Raw genomic sequence first — 20201 nt, forward strand, 5'->3', positions numbered from 1 at the left:
CTTAAAATTAGCAAAGAGTAGCCACTAAGCCCTTTCTATAAAGTTTTATAGTGCAAAGAGTGAGGCTTTGGGCTCAGTCAAACCAGGGTCTATGGTACCAATAACTGGTTAGTTGTGTAACTGTAGCCAAGCTATTTTTACCTCCATGCATCTCAGTTTCTCATCTACTAATTGTACATTCTATCCTGGAGAGCAACACTTCCTTGCTGGTTTAATGCCATTATCCTCTTTGTAAACACCCCCAGCCTATGAAGAAGGAGCCCTGATAAGAAAACAAAGACAAATTAGAATTCTTAAAATAAACACTGCTATGCTGATGTAGGAAGAATTTTATGAGATGAGGTAATTATAATAGGTCCTTATAACCTCTTTTGTTTTCCACTTCTATATTTGTCATGGCTTATGTGACCAGGTCAGATGTTAGGATTTGGAATCACTTCCCACCCATGTATCAAAAATAGAAGCTAGATGAAGTCAAGTAAATAACATATGGGGCAGAATTTTCAAGGCAGCATTAAGACCAGTCCTTGTAAAAGGGAGATGGGTCTTCAAGAACATTATATGACTCAGCTCAGCCCCCACACAGTATGCTAGGCATAGATATGGGGCAGATACTTGAGCCATAAATAAAATGTGTGCCTTGGTTTGTAGTGTACTTTGCCCATAGAGCCTTTGGAATCCAGTGATACATAGAAAGTTGGAAGTTTGATCAAGTTTTAAGTACTTGGAGTTCAGGCCTTCATCATTAAATTTCCATGGATCTAGTACTGGTACCAACCTCACAGAAATATTACAGGATCTAAATGAAATAACATGTAGGAAGGATTTTGCTTATTTTTTCCTACAAGTTTTCATTCTTAAAGATCTTGATAGGAGCAAACTCCAAGTAAAATGTTAAAGTGAACAATTTTGTATTTGGCAGTTGATCATCTACCTCTCTCTTGATGTTTCCTCTTCTCTTTATGTAGTTTTACAGAGCTAACCACAGGAGTTGGGTTTCTCAGTTGTTTGTTTCACCTTTGCAAATTGAGGCTTTAGCTAGCCTAGGAGTAATCACGAATCTCAGCACCCGTGAACAAATAATAACATTTGGCATTCTTCTTGGTATCCAACCATCTAATCATAATATCTTATCCAAAAATCCATCCTATGCAGTCATAGTTGAGCATAAATACTTAAAGAAAGGCTTTGCTTCTTTGCCTACTCACTCAGGACAAGCTATTATGAATGACAAGTATGTACTAATAATATGTTCTTTCATAGACATTTCATTTTCAGAGGGGACTATTGAAAATTAAACAGGATTCAAAGCAATGTGTTTCTATGTGAAATTTTGGGTATAGTCTGATGATAGAAATAAAGGTATAGAAATCACTCAAGAAATAACTGTGGATTGATTGAAAAAACGAAAATATGAACAAATAAATAAAAAATTTTTTGGAAATGGATGCCTTAACAGAATTATTTAAACCATTTGAAGATGGTATCCCTGGACCTGATTGCTATTTTAGAAACTAAATACTCTAACCTATTTTATACATATCTTTGTTTTTCAGCAATGCCTGGGGAAGCTCTGGAAGTGTAACACACACTGGGATGGTGAAGGGGAATTAGTCAGTGACTTTGGGTAACACCTGGAATTTGACCTGCAGACTGGAATACAGCTTCCTATTAAAATGTTTCATTCTTATAAGTCTTGTGTGCATTTATGGCTTTAAGGAAGAAATTCTCTCAGGCTTAAGACATAAATTAAAGCCATATAGTGTCAGTTTCAATAAGAGCCTCTGTTTTTCAAATTTTTTGACTTTCACTTAGAAAGACAACACTGTACTAGGAGGTTACTCTTTTTGATCAGTCTCTACATTTTTCTAGCTATTCTCAACTCCCCTTCAAAAGTATTTCCCACTAGAATTACATGAATGTTGTGCCCCCAAGGTGAATGCAGTGTTTGGAACAATAAAATATTGATTTCCCATTGTGTAACTTCCATTTAATTTAAACCAAAATGCAAGAAGGGGAAAGGGTTGGTAGGAGAGTTCTCTGATATAACCCTTTCCAGTGATCCTTAAAAACTTCACACATTTCCAGTGTTGAATTTTGTCGACAGACACTTATTTCAATCACATTTGGTCTTATATATCTCTTCAAAAGTCTAGTTTAAAAAAAAAAATCTAAAATCTTTAAAAGCCTGGCTTTGCCAGCCAGGAATTGATATGGTAAGCATTAAGCCCTAGTTGTTTGCTCAATTCAGTCTCATTCATCACAGTTGGTCTAAGTCTTAGGGCTTACTCCAAAATAGCCTCTAAACTTACTGGCTGCTCCATAAATGCAAGAAAAAGACAGCTCTCTACCACCTCCAGCATCATATGCTTTGCCTTTGCAATTCCATTATCACTCCTGTCTAAGGGAAATTGAAAACCCTCTTGAGTATTATTCTACCATTTTGCCTATTCTATTATCTTACTTAACATTTTCTGATCTGCTTTTCTCCCCATCCCCTAGGTCAATGCTATTTTCCTATGATATTTTTGTCTTGTAAAATTATTTTACAAAATCATAATAAATGTATTTAACATTGGTTATTTTGATATCTTTTTCTCTGCCTTGTTTATATGAGTAATTGTTGAAGTTCTTGCCATCTGATTTCTTTTTTAGGAGATATACTGAGTATTTTTACCAGGTTTTGTCATTTTTATCATTTAATGGATAAAGTAGTCATTCTTTTTATTATTAATTTCTATATATTTTATGCATCTATTTGTTAATGCACTCATTTAAAATTTCATTTAAATCATGAAAAAATATCTACCTTGTACCAAACTGCTAAGCACTTTACGTACATCAATAATTTTATGAGGTTGGTTCTATTATCCTTATTGTAGAGATTTAAAAAACTGAGGCTCATAGAAGTTAGATAATTTGTCTAAACTTACACAGGTAAATATTTAAAGCAGAACTGCAAACAATAATCTTCATTTTTAAGCCTGAGATTTAACTTTCATATAATTCTAGATTTATCATCAGTTGGTCACTATTTTGAGACATGAGGTTAGCTTGTAGGAGAAAAAAATAGATTTTAAAAAAGATACTGCCTTCACAAAACTTGCACTATAGAGTAATTAAGGGAAAAATCTACATTTTAAAAAAGATACTGCCTTCACAAAACTTGCACTATACAGTAATGAAGGGAAAAATCTACATACACCAAAAACTTTAATACCTCACATAAATGGAATACACACCCGGGAAAGAAAAAGCCCTTCAAACATTAAGAAGCTGAAAAGATCCTTGATAATTCAAAATGGTGGGTCTTGCTGTTCCCCTCAGCTGAACTACCTTCCCTTGCTCTTCTAACTTCTTAGCAAACTTCAAAGCTTTCCTGGTTACCCTGCCCTACCACGCTATCTTTGTTTTGCTAAATTCTGATAGAATTCCCTGCAGCTCAGGCATATTTAATATCACTGATTTTACTGTTGGGTATTTATCTTGTGTATTACATGGTTTGTCTCTTTAACCTGATCATAATCTTCATGAGCTTACTCTCTGAATAACCTGGCTAGTCGTATATTCAAAATAAAGGGCATTTGTAATTGCAATTATAAACACGTGGTTCATTTTGGTAGAGCAATGCTTCTCAACCTGTTCAGGTGATGGAAAAGCATTAAGGTCATCATGCTGTAAAAGGAGACATCAATATGTCTGATTTTATGTAACTAGATATATTATCTTACCATACATTAGTTACTATCCCAGAATTTAGATATTGTAGATGAGTAATAAAAAGCAACAAAGATTGAAGGAGAAAAAAACTTTTAAGAGGAAATATACAAAAATTATATGAATGCATGTTATTCATGGTTTTTTTCTGTTGTATTTTTGTCTTGCTTTGTTTTTTAATAAAGTGGGGAAACATAAAAGCCTTTTAAAAATATTGGTGGCCGGGCACAGTGGCTCACGCCTGTAATCCCAGCACTTTGGGAGGCCGAGGCAGGCGGATTACGAGGTCAGGAGATAGAGACCATCCTACCATTCTGGCTAACACGGTGAAACCCCGACTCTACTAAAAAAAAAACAAAAAACTAGCCAGGCGTGGTGGTGGGAGCCTGTAGTCCCAGCTACTGGGGAGGCTGAGGCAGGAGAATGGCGTGAACCCAAGAGGCAGAGCTTGCAGTGAGCCAAGATCGCACCACTGCACTCCAGCCTGGGCCACACGAGAGACTCTGTCTCAAATAAATAAATAAATAAATAAATAAATATTAAAAAAAGTAAATAAAATAAAATATTGGTGATATACTTGCTTATATTACTCGGCTTCAAGTCCTTGGAGTTCTATGAAGCCACATTTGGAAACCTCTGCCACAGTGGCAAAATGTTGTATTTATTCTTACATCAACTTGTAAGGTAGCTAATGGCTACAGGTGTTATTAATTACAAAAGAATTCAGACTTGTTCAGTTACTTCGCTAGAAGCATGGTCGCAAAATCAGATCTAATCAATTCCAGAGACAATGCTTTGAAGGTTTAGCACTTCTTGTTTTGATCATTGAGATATTTAATCCTATATTCTTATTTTCTTAGAATGCTAAAGAAGCATATAGATAGATTTAAGTGGTAAACAATTTTAATGCTGTTGATATCTCCCTAGAAATTTTTTATCTTTAATTACAATAGAAAGGGGATAAGAAGGCACCAACATTTACTTAGCTCCAGTTATGTGCCAGGTACTCTGTAATTTAATTGACATTTATTCATTCCTTAACAAATATTTTTCAACAGCTGGCACATTACAAAAAAGTGCACTCTTGTGATAAGCAAAAATAGACATGCTCCCCACATTCATGAAAGGTACATATTCCAGTGTTAGACACTAACCAAATTCATAATTGTAAACGATGCCAGGAAGAAATAATATGTAATTTTATCCTCAACAATCCTTTAAGGAAGTACACTGTCCCCTATTCATAAATTAGGAGGTTAAACAGCTATTCCAAATCTACAAGGCTAGTAAAGTTCAGCATGGCTGCCAGGTATGGCTCAGCAAGCGTTGCCTGAAACTCTTCTGAGGGCAGGGGGCATTATTCACATCCACTATAATGTAGCTGAGGCTTCTAGAGTTTTGAAGTGTATCACCCGCAAAACCATAACTGAGAGAGGATTCAGCCCTCAGTTTCTCCACTTGTACCTAATTATTGTAGTTTCTCAGGGTAATTAAGTTTGAAATATGTTAGTTTGTTCATCAAACCTACTGTACATTAAAGGTAAAATATGTAGGACAGCATCTAAACAATACCCAATTGAATGGGATACAATTCTCATTCAATTAATAAAAGATTGTTTGGTGTCTGTAAAAAAGACAGTATGAAAGATGTTTCCTGGCCTCACAGTTGCCAGTAGACCAGGAAAATAAATGAAATGAGATTGACCATCATGCCACAATGCACTTAGAAGGCATTTCACTGCCAGTGAAGAATTTGTTTTTGCCTCTCCTGGCAGCCATATCAGTTGTGAGATGGAAGTTTGGAAGATAGCTAGAATGCTTGGATGAAAAACTTTGAATGATCTAACCTGGGCAATGGTGGATCCCTGCCAATTTGAGGGCATAGGAATATCACTTGCATCACAATGATCATAATGGTTACTCCAGCAGTGTGAAAACCCATGAAGGAAACTCCAAGACTCAAGGAATCCAATTAGAAAGCTTTCACAAAAGATCGACATGAAGTGACAAGTTCTTGGATTATGGTGGTGAATTATTTTTTTTTTAATTGGAAAAGCATGTTCTATTTGGAAGAAACATTGAAGTCTCCTTTCCTCCTGGTTCGCTGTAGTTGCAGCTTTGTGTGGCAAGTAACACTTAGTAAATCTTCCTTACTTTTTTACTGTACTATAAATGAACATTCTTACATAGCTTGCTTCTCAGCCCTTTTTAATTAGAATCAGAATAGGAGAATGGGTATCTCAGGCTGTGAGTAATTTGATATAGAACTTTTCACCTCCAGGTCAGTGGTAAGTGAAACACATTTACATATTTTTAAGTGAATTTATTGCTCTTGAAGGGAGCCCAGTTGTAATCCTTGACACCAGAACACTTTATTGCCAGAAAGCCCACAGGCATTGAAAACATTGATCAGAAAGTAACAGAGAGAAGGGGTTCATTTTCAACCGTTTTTCACTGTTTGGCTTCCCTTACAAGACCTTCTTAAATTGTTTTAATTAATCCTAGTTATGATTCTATTTTTAAAGGCTGATATCTATCTGATGACAAACTGGATATGAATCAATAAGATGGGCTTATTTCAATTTAGAGTATGAGCTATCCTGTTGCTTAAAAATAATTACCCATATCTGAAAAAGCAAGGAATTTACTACAGTATTCACTTCGCACTAGGGGGAAAAAGGAATGGGTGATAAAAATTGTATTACAAATTTCAGTAATAGGAATATGGCTTTTACAATTAGAAAATAATAGCACTGATTACATTGGTCTTGGCATCAAGGGAATTAGAAGTTACTTTTTCTGGATGTGTGTGCCCATTTAACACCCCTAGAAATGACCAGAATGGATTCAACCTTGTCCAATTCCTCAGCTTCCAAGGCAACACATCCATGGCAACAACTAAGCATCATTACAGTTTCTCAAATGTGAAAAAAATAACAATTTCTTAACTCCCTTTATCCCAAGCACATTTTAGGCAATGTAAAAATATAAGAAAAAATTTCAGTTTTATCATCATTGATTATATATATACCCTGTCAGATACATTACTAGAAGATGGGCATATAATAATTAATAAAACAAATTACATGTGTCTTAGCTTGAAGTACTCTGAATGCATAACCTAGAAAAAGAGCTTGTATGCAGACCATTTATTAGGGACAGGAACCCAAGGCACAGGAATGAGAGAGAGAATGAAACGCAGGAGGGAAAGCCAAACCAAAAATGAATGCATCGGCCACCACTATAGGCAAATGGTGTTCCATCCTGCCAGACTTTCTAAGGAGGCTTATGAAATGTATTTCAGAATTGTTCACCTGGAAGACAAAATGGAAATGATTTTTTTTTTTTCCGTGGGCGCCAGCTCTCCAATAGTCAAGCGTGACCTAATGGACGTGAACTTCCCCACACTACCAAGTTGTGAGACTGGCAGAGACGTGCCATGCAGCAGCATCAGGGAGTCCCTGTGGAACCTAAGAAGGACGCTGTCAGGTTCACCTGTGTGAGCTTGGCCAGAACCTACGACGGACTATATGGTGCAGCCGACTGGTGGAAGAGATGAGGCTGAGAAGACACGAAAGGCTTATGGTACACTCTTCCCTTAGGGTACTCAATATTCAATGCATACTACAAAGGCATACCTTCTCTGAAAGAAAGAAGTTAAAGACTTGCATCCTTTTAGAATTATTCTATAAAGTAGATAGGCACAGATTAAATAGATGAGCTTTGGAGTCAGATAAATTGTGGTTTGAACATTCTTGGTAATTCTTGCTCTTTGTGCAGCCTAGATCAACTCATTTAGCATTTTCTCATCGGTAAAAGGGAGAGTGGGGTATGGTAAAATAGTTTCTATTCCATGCAACAATTGTGAATATTAAATGAGATTATGTATAGCACCTAGTCCATTGTTGTGTATAGGTACCATATCAAAAACAAATTTCTAGAGGTGAAGATCGGCAATCTTTCTATTTTCTTACTCCCATCCATATTTATGCATCAAATGATGCTATGAAGCATAACATATTTTTAATGATATGAGGATTCCTAAGATAGAAATAAGCCTTCTCATAGTGCTGAGAACTGAAAAAAGGAAAGCTATATTTTGTCTCAAGTTTATCAGAGTTCAAAATAGAAAGTGTTTTAAGCTTCATTTTCAATTCATAATGTTCCTCTAAATTCTGTTTTCTGAGAGAAGCCAGCAGATGATTTGGTTTCCTAATTGTTAAACTAACTTTTTAAAATTTTAAGAAAAAAAAATTGCTGTTTGGCTAAGCTGTTTCTTGAAACATCAGTGACCCTGAATGCAAGGTCTTTACAAGCTAAGAATTCCCTGAAGCTTGATAGGAACATTGAGATCTTAACCTACACAACAGAACAGCAGGATCAGGCAAGTCACTGTGCTGAGATATCACTTGGGGCCAGATTTTAATAGCTGACAATTCATAATGGATTGACAAAAGCAAAACATCATTAACTTAAATCTACAAAGTCGACATTTCCATATGCAAATAGGAGCTGGCACATATGTGCCTGTGTACAAGTCTCATTGCTTGTTTAGTTGTCTGTATGTCCTTTCCTTTGTCTTTAAGATCCCAGTGGACAAGAACCACGTCTAATAACCCACTTTGCAAAACAACAACAGGTGCACAGATTGAGGCCTCACTAAATATTTTCTATGGTAATGATGGCGGTATTGTTGATTTTCTCTCTCACATTAAGAGTAAGGCCTACAGTCTAATGTCAGCAACCAGGAGTAAAAAGATAGTCATGAATGATACATTTGAGCAATGGAAAGTGAAAGTTACATTATATTTATGTAACAAGGATAGACTAAACTCACCCTAAGGGTGTGGTCACCAGAAAGAGCACTTACTCTGATTTTCTATATTTTACTTTAAGTTCGTAATATCAATTCTTATAAAAGATGTTTCCTTCATTGCAAGGTAGATAACTCTTTCATATTTATTCTGAGAATAATGGGGCTGTGAATTTTACTTTTTAGTGTAAATCTGCTTGGTTCAGTAAAATATCATACAAGAAATTATAGCAACAGACTGCCAGACTGATTCTGGCTCACGGGAAAGTGGTTTAACCTCTCTAGTATTAAGTTCTTCTTGAATAATTGTAACCTATCTTATAGACTTGTTGCAGATCAGATAAGATCAAACAAGATAATATAAAGTTATTATATTAAGCTATTGTTATCCCTGAAAACGTATCCTTTGGGCTGGGCTTAGGTGACTTTAGGAAATAGCCAATTATACTATTTCCTTTATGAAAATATAATCTTGGACTTATTGTTCAGCATGCCTGTGTGAACACACTACGAGGACCCACAGCCTCTTAAGATTTCTCACTCCACTTTCTTTCTCCATGTTCCCCAGGGATCTGTCCTTCTTGGCTTGTCTGTCCTTTTCTGCTGTGTATACAAATGCTGTGTGTTAAGATCAAGGAGTGGACACCTGGTTTGCTTCTCCGAGTTCTATCGCTCACTCTCATAAAGATTTTGCTTTGGGCATTACAGCTGGCATTCTTTTCTTTCTCTTCCTTGCTGCCGAACGGTTACACAGGAAAGAATAATGAAGGCTTAAACTCTGCGATTCTGCTTCTTATCTACCTCGCATCCTCCTGTTACCAAAGGGGAAACACATGTTTTTCAAACTCAATTTTTGCTGATGAAAATTTTGTTCAGTTTCACAGCTTGACTTCAGAATTTTCCCAAGTGATGGTAAATTTCATTCCCTTGCCAAACAAGGAAATAAGCTACAAGCATGTTTGGAAGAAAAACTTAGCAATCCCCCTGAAGCTTTAGTATCAGATGAATAGAAGAAAGAAAACAAAATTGTTATGCCAGCCTCTCTGTCATTCAAAATACTGATATGGTCTAAACATTGTAAATTTGGGGAGAATATTTAACCTTAGTCAATAGAAAATATTGTTACTAACTTGTAAACCTTGAAGTATAAATATTTATAGTAATGGTAGCATTTGAACTCTGAAAAGACAAAGTGAAGCTTACACATGGCTCAAGGTTGAATGCATATTTGGTGAATCAATTATAGTTGGAGACAATAAACTAGATTTTCTTCCTCCCGTACATTATACTATTTTGTTTAGAACATTCATTTAAAAAGTAACTTCTCTTATGAAAACTTAACTTCTCTTATTTCCTTGATGGCTAACTAAACCACTATAATTCTAAGTTCTTTTTTATTTTCTTAGTTTACCACAGCCCAGGTAAAAGTCCTTTCTATAGGTCACTTTCATTAAAGGTGTGATAAAAATAAATGACTTGTAACAGGTAGAGAAAACATGAACCAGGAGGGGCAGGCTGCAATCGTATTTCCCAGCAGTGCTACAGAAAGCCTCCATGTTCTTTTGGGTTTTATTTCTGTGTTCAATTCCCACCAAGTTACACCGCTGCCCGACCCCATCCCCGTCTTCCTGCCTGGGTGTCAAGGGCTGACACTGAAATAGACAAAAGGCAGAAGAGAACTTCCCCCCTTGGGAAGCGTTTTGGAAGTTAGCTAGTTTATTTAATCCCCAGGCAAACCTGCAGTCAAGTTAATCAGAATGAGAGAAACAGTTTCCTACATACGAGCTAGGACTGTGAGAAATTGTTTTTCAGGGTGTTTTATAGCCAAAAGCCTTCAAGGGAATGGAAGAGCTCTCCAACCAGGGGCACAAATATTCAAGGAGAGCTTGTTTGTTTTGTGGGTATTTTTATCCCACAATAAACAGCTTAAATTTGCAGACTATACTTTTTGACTATAAAGTGGGTTATTTCTCAAGATGCTGGTGCTTTCCCCTAACAGATGGAATAAATGGAAGCAAATGCTGAGAATACACCACTGAAATTCTGATTTATTCAATCATTAACAAAAAGAAGTGCAATTTCAATGGTAATAGAATGAAAACCCAACTGTTTCTGCTTTCCTTCTGAAAACTTGTTTTCTATGGAGAATGCTGCTCTTAGGCAAACACCTATTTAAACCTCAGCAATGTATAATCTTAACTTCAGGTAGCATGGTTGTATAGGTTTGGTAATTTGTAATACCTCTGCAACTAGGGATAAAATATTAACTTTCAATAATATAAGCAGTATCTGCAGTACAACTACTAAAAGTGCTACATTATATCTCAGGAAAGATATTTTATAAAACAGACTCTGCACTTGTTTTTAAATGCTTCTCTAGGCAGTTGCTTTGCAGGCTTGTTAGAGGAAACACAGTGTATGTACAACCTTTGGAAACATGGCACTAAGTAGACAACCAGTCAGTCCAGTATGTCTTTCTCAGGACACAAATAAGAAGGCAGGAAAACAAAAGCCATTTAAGTGCAACAATAACCTCAGGGAGGACACTTCCATGTTGGAAACCACACTAAACGCTTCTTAGAAAAATTGCTTGATTATAATGAAACCAAATAAAATATTGCTGTAAGTCTATAAGAAAAGCAGAAAATCTAAAATTTAAAAAAATCCATGACATACGTATATGTATAAAAAAATCCATGATACACATATGTGTGCACACACTCATGCACATATACAGGGTATGTAAGAACATAAAACATTTATCTGTGTATTTTGCATATCACAAAGAACTGTAGGATATAAAGATTTCAACATATTTGTGCACAAACTTTTTAAAGATTTTGAAGTCGTTGAGCTGGAGTTTGGCTCTGTCGTTAACTAATGTTGTGACCTTGGCTTACTCATATTTCTTAAATGCTAAGATTATTTTTGCAGAATTTGGTAATTACACTTCTAAATGATCTATAAGGAAGTTCTTTCCAGTTTAAAAATACTGTAATTTTAAGGTTTTCCTTTTTTGTTTGTTTGTTTGTTTTCAACTATTTCTTTTTTTCCTTTAGGTTTATTATTAATAAAAAATCAACACAGAATTATGTTTGCAATATGCAATCACCTATGTTTAGCTGAAGAGAGATGTTTATGACACAAACCCTTCAGTTTCCTCATTTGTTATCTTTGGTTTACATCAGATAAAAAGCTCCCCAGTAGCAAGGTGGCAGTTACAATCTATGGAGCCTAAAATGAAAATGAAATTAAGTTATTTTAGAAGACACCTCATTTAATAGATTCTTCTATTCACTTATTCCTCTCTCTCGTCTTTTATCTCTAACCCAGCACAATTCTTAAAATCTTGAATAAGAACAGAACTTCACGATAGTCTTCCCAGGAGTTTTAACAAAGCTATGTATAGAAACAGTCTGGTTGAACATTTTTTAATCTATATATTCTGAAAGTGGATATGGCTTCTCCTGTCCTAATCATGTAAGCAGACTGCAACAACATTACTGCTCAAACCAACGAGGTCTTTTAAAATGTGCTGCCCGTTTCATTTTTCAATCCACCGAATAGCTGCAGTTGTTTCTAAACCTCTTTAGTTCTCTATGCACACACAGTATCATGCCTATCTCTTTGTGCAGGTGTATGTTTTGTTGCAGTTTGTTTACAATTGGCAGGAGTTGATTGTAAAAGCCCTGTATTATGAATAAACCAATGCCTGCAATGAAGTGGAACCTTGATTTATTTGGGTAGGACTGTTTTCCAGTACTGTAAATCATATTTTGGTGTTCATTTACCTTTGCATTCTTTTTGAGCCACTGGCACTGAGACTGACGAGTGGGAATCAAATGAAGTGTGCTAAGTGCTTCTGCTGGAGGGTTTCAGCTCCCCACTTGCCAGGGTGTGATTTATCTCTGCAATACATCATGCAACTTATTTTCCTTTACTTATTTTATTTAGTGTTGTCACAAATAATATCAATTGGCCATTGCCTATGAACCCTAAACAGTAGTAAACTAATGAAATAAGCTGCATGTACAGAACTCATCTGTCCCCAATTTGATTAGAGCCACTTTGGTTGCACCAAGCCGTTTACTATAGATGAGCTTCATTTATTAAACAAGCAGCTTCATGAGTTCTTGGTAAATTGTTATGCATAGTATTTGCAGTGATTTTAATGAAACACTTAAAGCTGACTCTTTTATATCTCAATCACCAAGAATATTTTATGCCTGTGAAATAGGCATTTTGAGTCATCTTGTGACTTTCATCTGACTAACTCCATCTGAAGTAGTTGTCTATTTACGGAAGGAGGTGTCCTTTATTTTTGTTCTAGGGAAGGCAGTAGGAGCAAAGGAAGGGCAGAGGGGCTTATTTCATGTAAGGGCTTCTTGTCGCCTGAACTATGGTTGAAGTTCCCTCACAGAACAGAGCAGCTGGTCACAGCTCTGCCCAGGCATTTCTGTGCCCACGTCTTCCTGCTGTACTTGCATATCAAGAAGCATTTCAGACCACAGGAATGCAGGATTCCAAGGCGCCAATTTACCTTGGAATTTGAAAAGGTAGGTTTCACAAAGCGAATGGCTCTTTAAAAAACAATCAGAATAATTCAGATAGATAATGTTGGTGTTTGTTTGTGGCTTTAACAAACCTGGGGAGGCCAAACATGTTCCAGAAAAGCACTGCAAGGTAGGTAAAAGCTGTGAATCAGAAACAGGGAAAACATAAGTGACTTTGATATGAAACAAGGTGACAGCTTCTGGGCACTGGGGAAACTGCCTCAAAAACGGGAGAAGGAGTGAGGGGCACAATGCGGGGAACATGTATCCAGAGGCTGCAGTGAGATGTGCTGATCGCATAACTTCTGTGAAGGGCAGAGGAACAAAGCTGAGAGACAAAGAAATCATGGTGGATGAGATAAGAACATTCCAGAGAAGTATCTGTATGAGAGTAAAGCAGAATAAAAATTGGAAACATTTGGAAGAGCTTGTCTCTTTCCAGAGCTTAAATGAAGGTGGGTGGTGGTGATGTAACGCAGAATCGTCCTATATGTCTTTGCTAAGAACATATGTCCTCCTCATGAATCCACTGCAGTCAATACCGATAAAAAAAGTGTGAGGCAATCATAGAAATGCTTAGTGTTAAAGTTAAAAGCATATTCAATATTCCTGTTTTACTAAAGAATTTTATGCATGCCAGTACCTCAAACCCTCACATGTTTTCAAAGAAATTTAGAGCCCCAAAATACTAGAGCTTACAAAGTGGAAATGAAGAAATTTAGATATCCCAGTCCCACAGATTTTGTTAATGATGTTTCCTGAGAGTTACTTTATAATTTTTTCAGTATATAGTTACAGTTGAAATCTAATTCACTGGTACAAGTTCTTTATTTTAAATGAAAATTAAAGAGTCCATTGAAACAGTCTCCTAATTAGACAGAATATGGAAGGAAGGAAGGAAAGATAAGGAAGGAAGGAAGGAAGGAAGGAAGGAAGGAAGGGTGGGAGGGAGATAGGTGTCCAAACCAGAGTGACTTCCTCTTGAATAGTGGCTGGGTAACATAAGGCTGAGACCTACTGGGCTGCACTCCCAGGGGGTCAGGCATTCTTAATCACAGGATGAGATAGGAAGTTAGCTCAAGATACAGGTTACAAAGACCCTGTTGATAAAGAGGATGTGGTAAAGAAGCTGGCCAAATCCCACCGAAACCCAAAACCAAGATGTCAACGAAAGTGACCTCTGGTCATCATCACTGCTCATTTTATGCTAATTATAATGCATTAGCATGCAAAAAGACACTCCCACCAGACCATGACAGTCTACATGCCAACATCTAGAAGTTACCCTGTACGGTCTAAAAGCAAGAGGAACCCTCAGTTTCGGAAATTGCCTGTCTCTTTCCCAGAAAATTCATTAATAATCCACCCCCTTTTTAGCATATAATCAAGAAATAACTACAAATATACTCAGTCAATCAGCCCATACTGCTGCTCTGTCTATGGAGTAGCCATTCTTTTCTTTACTTTTCTAATAAACTTGCTTTCACTCTACTCTGGACTTGCCTCAAATTCTTTCTTGTGGAAGGAGGAAGGAAGGAAGGAGGGAAAGAAGGCAGGGAGGGAGAGAGGGAAGGAGGAAGGAAGGAAGGAAGGAAGGAGAGAAAAAAAAGACTTGCAATTCCTGTATGTATACATCATTATTATTAAGTGATTTTTTTCATGCTCATTATATAACATAAATATCATGGAACATTTACTTTGAGATAAAAGGAGCTGGAAAATATTAAATAAAATACATCCCCTCAACAAGTCCAAATGTGAGTTTCATGACAAAAATGATATCTTGGTCAAAAGTGTTTTGAAAACAACTGCTGCCCTAAATACTTCTTTCATATTCACAGTTGCACACTAATAAGAGATTCTGAGGAATCCTGCAGTAAAGAAAGTGTCTGAGTTTGTTTTAACTTGCATTTCAAAAATATGTTTGACTAGGGTAATTTTTTTTTTCATATAACAGCTATTAACAGACTATGTACTAGTGCTCTATTGAACATATCTTGGGAAATGCTGCTCTCAACACTTCTGCATAACTCACTCACAAATTCTAACTCTTTTAGAGATTATACTTAGGAAAAGGTGTCTGTGGGTAGAACTATCCATAAGAAAAGTAAGGTTTATGAAGGGAATTCTAAGCTCTGGAGTCTTCAGACATGACCAATGAGGGAATAAAATCTCATTCTGGGAGTTCCCAAACTCCAGATGTTTTATTTTTTCTATAACTGAACTTGAAATTGAAAACTCAATCTTTAAAAAGCAATAGTATCATATAAAAAAAAAATCTATAGATAGGATACTCATATTTAGCAATTCTCTTTTTCCCATTTTTGAAGTTGTAAACATGACTAAAAGCCAAAAATACCGATTCCTACTCAACAACTTCCTTTGTTACCTGAATTCCGCATCTTCTCTACCAATCAAATTGCTGAAATCTCACTCTAAAATTAGCAATTTTATTCTGATTATTTCTCAGCTTCATTTCCCTTGATCTCTTGGGGGCATTTGACAGATCAGGCCCATTTTTCAATCCCAAATTCAAATGCATTCCTCTCCCATGGAGCCTTCTCTGATTAGCTTGTCCTGTTCTCACTGACATATATCTCTATCTATCTATCATCTATCATCTGTCTATCTATCTATCTATCTATCTATCTATCTATCATCTATCTATCTATTTTTTCCTCAAAAAATTCTTTAATGTTTGCTGGATCCTGCAATTCATGCATTATCTTTTTCCGTTTTTTACTTTTCTATTTTAGACTAATTTCAAATAAATGTTTTGTTTATTGAAGCCTAGAACTAAGTGTTCATTACACCCCTGGGTTTCTCACTTGTTTTGAAAATAATCAACATCCTAAAATCAATCTACAAGACTTCCTTTAGAATTTTTTTTTATGTTGGTCTCAATGCAAGAATCTGCACAAAGAAAAAAGGTGTCTAAATTTGTTGAGCGTAGGCCAGGCACAGGGGCTCACGCCTGTAATCCAAGCACTTTGGGAGGCTGAGGCAGGTAGATTGCTTGAGCTCAGGAGTTAGAGACCAGCCTGGGCAACATGATGAAACCTTGTCTCTACAAAAAAATTAAAAAATTAACTAGGTGTGGTGGCATGCACCTGTAGTCCCAGCTCCTTGGGAGGCTGAGGTGAGAGGATTGCTTGAGCCCAGGAGGCAGGTGGTACAGTGAGCTGAGATCATGCCATTGCACTCCAACCTGTGCAACAGAGCCAGATCCTGTCTCAAAAAAAAAATTAAATAAATAAAAATTATTGAGCACTTATGTGAAAAACACTGTGCTAGATGGATCTATGTATAAGCCTTATCATACCACTGTGGTATTATTGTGATTATTATTAATATCATCATCACCACTGCCATATCAATATAAGGAAAGTGAGTTAGAAATACATTAAATAGGCTGGGCACAGTGGCTCACACCTGTAATCCCGGCACTTTGGGAGGCCAAGGCAGGCAGATCACCTGAGATCAGAAGTTTGAAACCAGCCTGATCAACATGGAGAAACCCCATCTCTACTAAAAATACAAAAATTAGCCGGGTGTGGTGGCACATGCCTGTAATCCCAGCTACTCAGGAGGCTGAGGCAGGAGAATCACTGGAACCCAGGAGATGGAGGTTGTGGTAAGCCAAGATCGCACCGCTGCACTCTAGCCTGGGCAACAAGAGTGAAACTTTTTCTCAAAAAAAAAAAAAAATTAAATAATTGTTCAAGGTCACTCATTCATCCAATCAACACATTTTTGTTGAGTTTTCATAATGCCCCAGGCATGGTTCTAAGTATGAGTGCAAAAGTAATTGTGGTTTTTTGCATTATTGGAATTTACCATTTGATATTGGAATACATTCTTAAATAAATGTGGTTATGTTAAACATCATTTTAATGGGCATTTCTCACTTTATGTTTTTTTGCTAATCACTTATTACTTGTTGTTTATTTTATGTTTATTTTAGATGATGGAAATGATGTTAAACAAAAAGAAAATTCGAGTGATTTTCTTATTTGAGGTCAAAATGGGTCGTAAAGCAGTGGAGACAATTCGCAAAATCAACAACACATTTGGTTCAGGAACTGCTAACAGACGTACAGTGCAGTGGTGGTTCAAGAAGTTTGCAAAGGAGAGGAGAGCCTTGAAAACGAGGAACATAGTGGCTGGCTATAGGAAGTTGACAATGACCAACTGAGAGCAACCATGGAAGCTAATCCTCTTACAACTGCGTGAGAAGTTGCCAAGGAGCTCAGCGTTGACCATTCTAGAGTCTTTCAGCATTTGAAGCAAATTGGGAAGGTGAAAAAGCTGGATAAGTGGATGCCTCATGAGCTGAGTGAAAATTAAAAAAAAAAAAAACAATTGTCATTTTGAAGTGTCATCTTCTCTTATTCCACGCAACAACAACAAATCATTTCTCAATCAGTTTGTGACGTTCAATGAAATGTGGATTTTATACGACAACCGGTGATGACCAGCTCAGTGGCTAGACCAAGAAGCTCCAAAGCACTTCCCAAAGCCAAACTTGGACCAAAAAAAGGTCATGTTCACTGTTTGGTGGTCTGCTGCTGATCTGATCCACTATTGCTTTCTGACTCCCGGTGAAACCATTACATCTGAGAAGTATGTTCAGCAATTCAAAGAGATGAACCGAAAACTTCAACCCCTGCAGTCTGCAATGGTCAACAGAAAGGGCCCAATTCTCCACGACAATGCATGACCGCACATCACACAACTAAAGCTTCAAAAGTTGAACTAACTGTGCTACGAAGTTTTGCCTCATCCACCATATTCACCTGACCTCCCGCCAACTGACTACCACTTCTTCAAGCATCTCGACAACTTTTTGCAAGGAAAACACTTCCACAACCAATAGAATGCAAAAAGTGCTTTCCAAGAGTTCATTGAATCCTGAAGCACGGATTTTTATGCTACAGGAATAAACAAACTTATTTTTCATTGGTAAAAATGTGTTGATTGTAATGGTTCCTATTTTGATTAATAAAGATGTGTTTGAGCCTAGTTATAATGATTTAAAATTCACGATCCGAAACCGCAATTACTTTTGCATCAGCCTGATATGAGGAAGTAATAGTTGAACAGAATAATTCTTTCCTGGAAGTCTGGCATTTTGCCTGGGGAGAAGGATCATTAAAAACTTAAACATTTTAATAAAACCATTTAAACAAATGATTTTGTTATAGTGTCTGATAGGGTGATACATGCTGTTGAAACGGGAAAGGTTCCCTTGTTCCCCCTCACAGGGCTGGTGATGGGGGTGTGGCTCACTTCTTCCGTGCCTCACTGTTCAAACCTCTAGGGGAGCATACAGACCGGCAGGCTGTGGGGCTCTGACCCCATGGCAGTGTCTAGAGGTGAGTGTCTCCAGCTGAATCCCCAGTGGGTGTGTGTTACAGGGTACTTTTTAGTTTGCTGTCTATAGGCGGCTTGTGTTAACCAGCTAGATTAGACTGTCTACCTTATCCCAAGAACAGAGGGCTTTCTGTATCCTGGGTTCTTGCCTTGGTGTACTGGAAGAATCGGGTCACACGTGGGCTTGGAGAATGAATGTAAAGTTTTATTGAGTGGAAGTAGCTCTCAGCCGATGGGAGAGCCAGAAGGGAGATGGTTTTCCCCTGGAGTTGGGCTGCTTAGTGGCCCCTGGCTCTCCTAAGACTTCCCCAGGCCAAACTCCACCTAGTCCTGCTAGAGGACGGCCTGGCCTCCTGCTGGCGTCAGTCAGTGTGCTCTTCCATTGGTGTGCTTCCCTCAACATACTCTCAATGTCCGGCCACTTATCTTTTTCCTCCGATGTGTTCCTCTCGCCATCCAGCAGCTTCTGTCTCTGCCTTGCTAGGGTCTCAGGTTTTTATAGGCCCAGGATGGGGTTGTGGTGGGCCAGAGCGGTCTTGGAAAATGCAACATTTCTGCCTGTCCTCACCTAGGTCCGTGGGGGTACAGCCCTAGCCAGGGCCTTCCTCTACCCAACACTTCCCTTCCCCCCTTCCATATCATTTAAAGGGACCACGCCCATCCCTTCCCGGCACTCTTGTATCATTATAAAAATAAAACAGGGTAAAAGCTTGGAGTGCTAAGAGCAGTAAACGCTGAGCTAGGATGGGAAGCCAGGCTCTAGATCCTCTGTAATAGCCCCTGTTATTCATCAGTCTCAGGTACAACTGGGAGGTCACAATTCAACCCATAATGAAAGCATCTCTATTACTGGCATTTGAGGCCTCCAGTAATCACTCCTTACCTACATAATCTAAGGTAACTCAAGTCATCAACATCAAATCTGTGTTCCAATCAAGTCTACTTACCTTCACTTAAAATGTACTCACTATGACTCTGTGCCTTGGCTCACGCTGTTCCTTTAGCATGTGTGCACACGCACTCAGGCACACATTCACACATGCTTTCTTTTGACTTTAATGCAAGTTCAATTTATTCTATAAAACATTCCCCGTTTATTAGAGTAAGAGTTACATCTTCAGTTTTGTTTGTAATTTTTATCACATGTACTGTGATTCTGAACAATCTATAAATATGTGTTGATATAGCAGAATTTATCTGAGCTCCAAGCCCTGAAAATGATAAAAAGAAACCAATATGCAAATATTTCAGAAGCTGAGGAACTATAACTTTGGGACTAGTTTTTTGTCATGTCTGCATTGACAATGATTTTTAAAATTAAAGTGTAAAATCTAGAAAAAAGTATTAAAAATATTGAACCTACTGGTCAAGAAAAAATATTGAGGATAAATACAAATATGATTTGCATGGCATTAGACTTTGGAGAATTTAATAACATTAAATTCAAGATACCTTTAAATCTTTGTGTATTAATATTATTTAATTTTTATATCCTTCAATTCCAAAAAAGAATATGAATAAATTTGAATGTTTATTCACATTATTTCAGCCATTAATTATAATATACAGTTGACCCTTCACATCCACAGGAGATTGGCTCCTGAACCCCTGAGGTTACCAAAATCCGTGAATGCTCAAATCTCTGAAATAAAGTGGCATAGTATTTGCGTGTAACCTACGCACATCCTATTATATACTTTAAATCATCTCTAGATGACTTATAATACCTAAAACAAGGTAAATGC

At 37.2% G+C, this 20201-nt stretch overlaps 1 long non-coding RNA gene across 2 annotated transcripts; it reads left to right on the forward strand.

Moving 5' to 3' along the window:
- Positions 1-5945: 5945 nt before the first annotated feature.
- On the forward strand, positions 5946-18273 carry LOC129012039 (uncharacterized). Of its 2 annotated transcripts, none has more exons than XR_008493541.1 (3): positions 5946-6005; positions 12861-13086; positions 17048-18273. It is a non-coding gene; the product is annotated as an uncharacterized LOC129012039 (long non-coding RNA). The 2 variants fall into 2 exon arrangements; XR_008493545.1 differs by lacking the exon at positions 5946-6005 and adding an exon at positions 7242-7302.
- Positions 18274-20201: the final 1928 nt, after the last annotated feature.

Source organism: Pongo pygmaeus, chromosome 1, assembly GCF_028885625.2.
Source record: "Pongo pygmaeus isolate AG05252 chromosome 1, NHGRI_mPonPyg2-v2.0_pri, whole genome shotgun sequence".
Classification (NCBI taxonomy): Eukaryota; Metazoa; Chordata; class Mammalia; order Primates; family Hominidae; genus Pongo; species Pongo pygmaeus.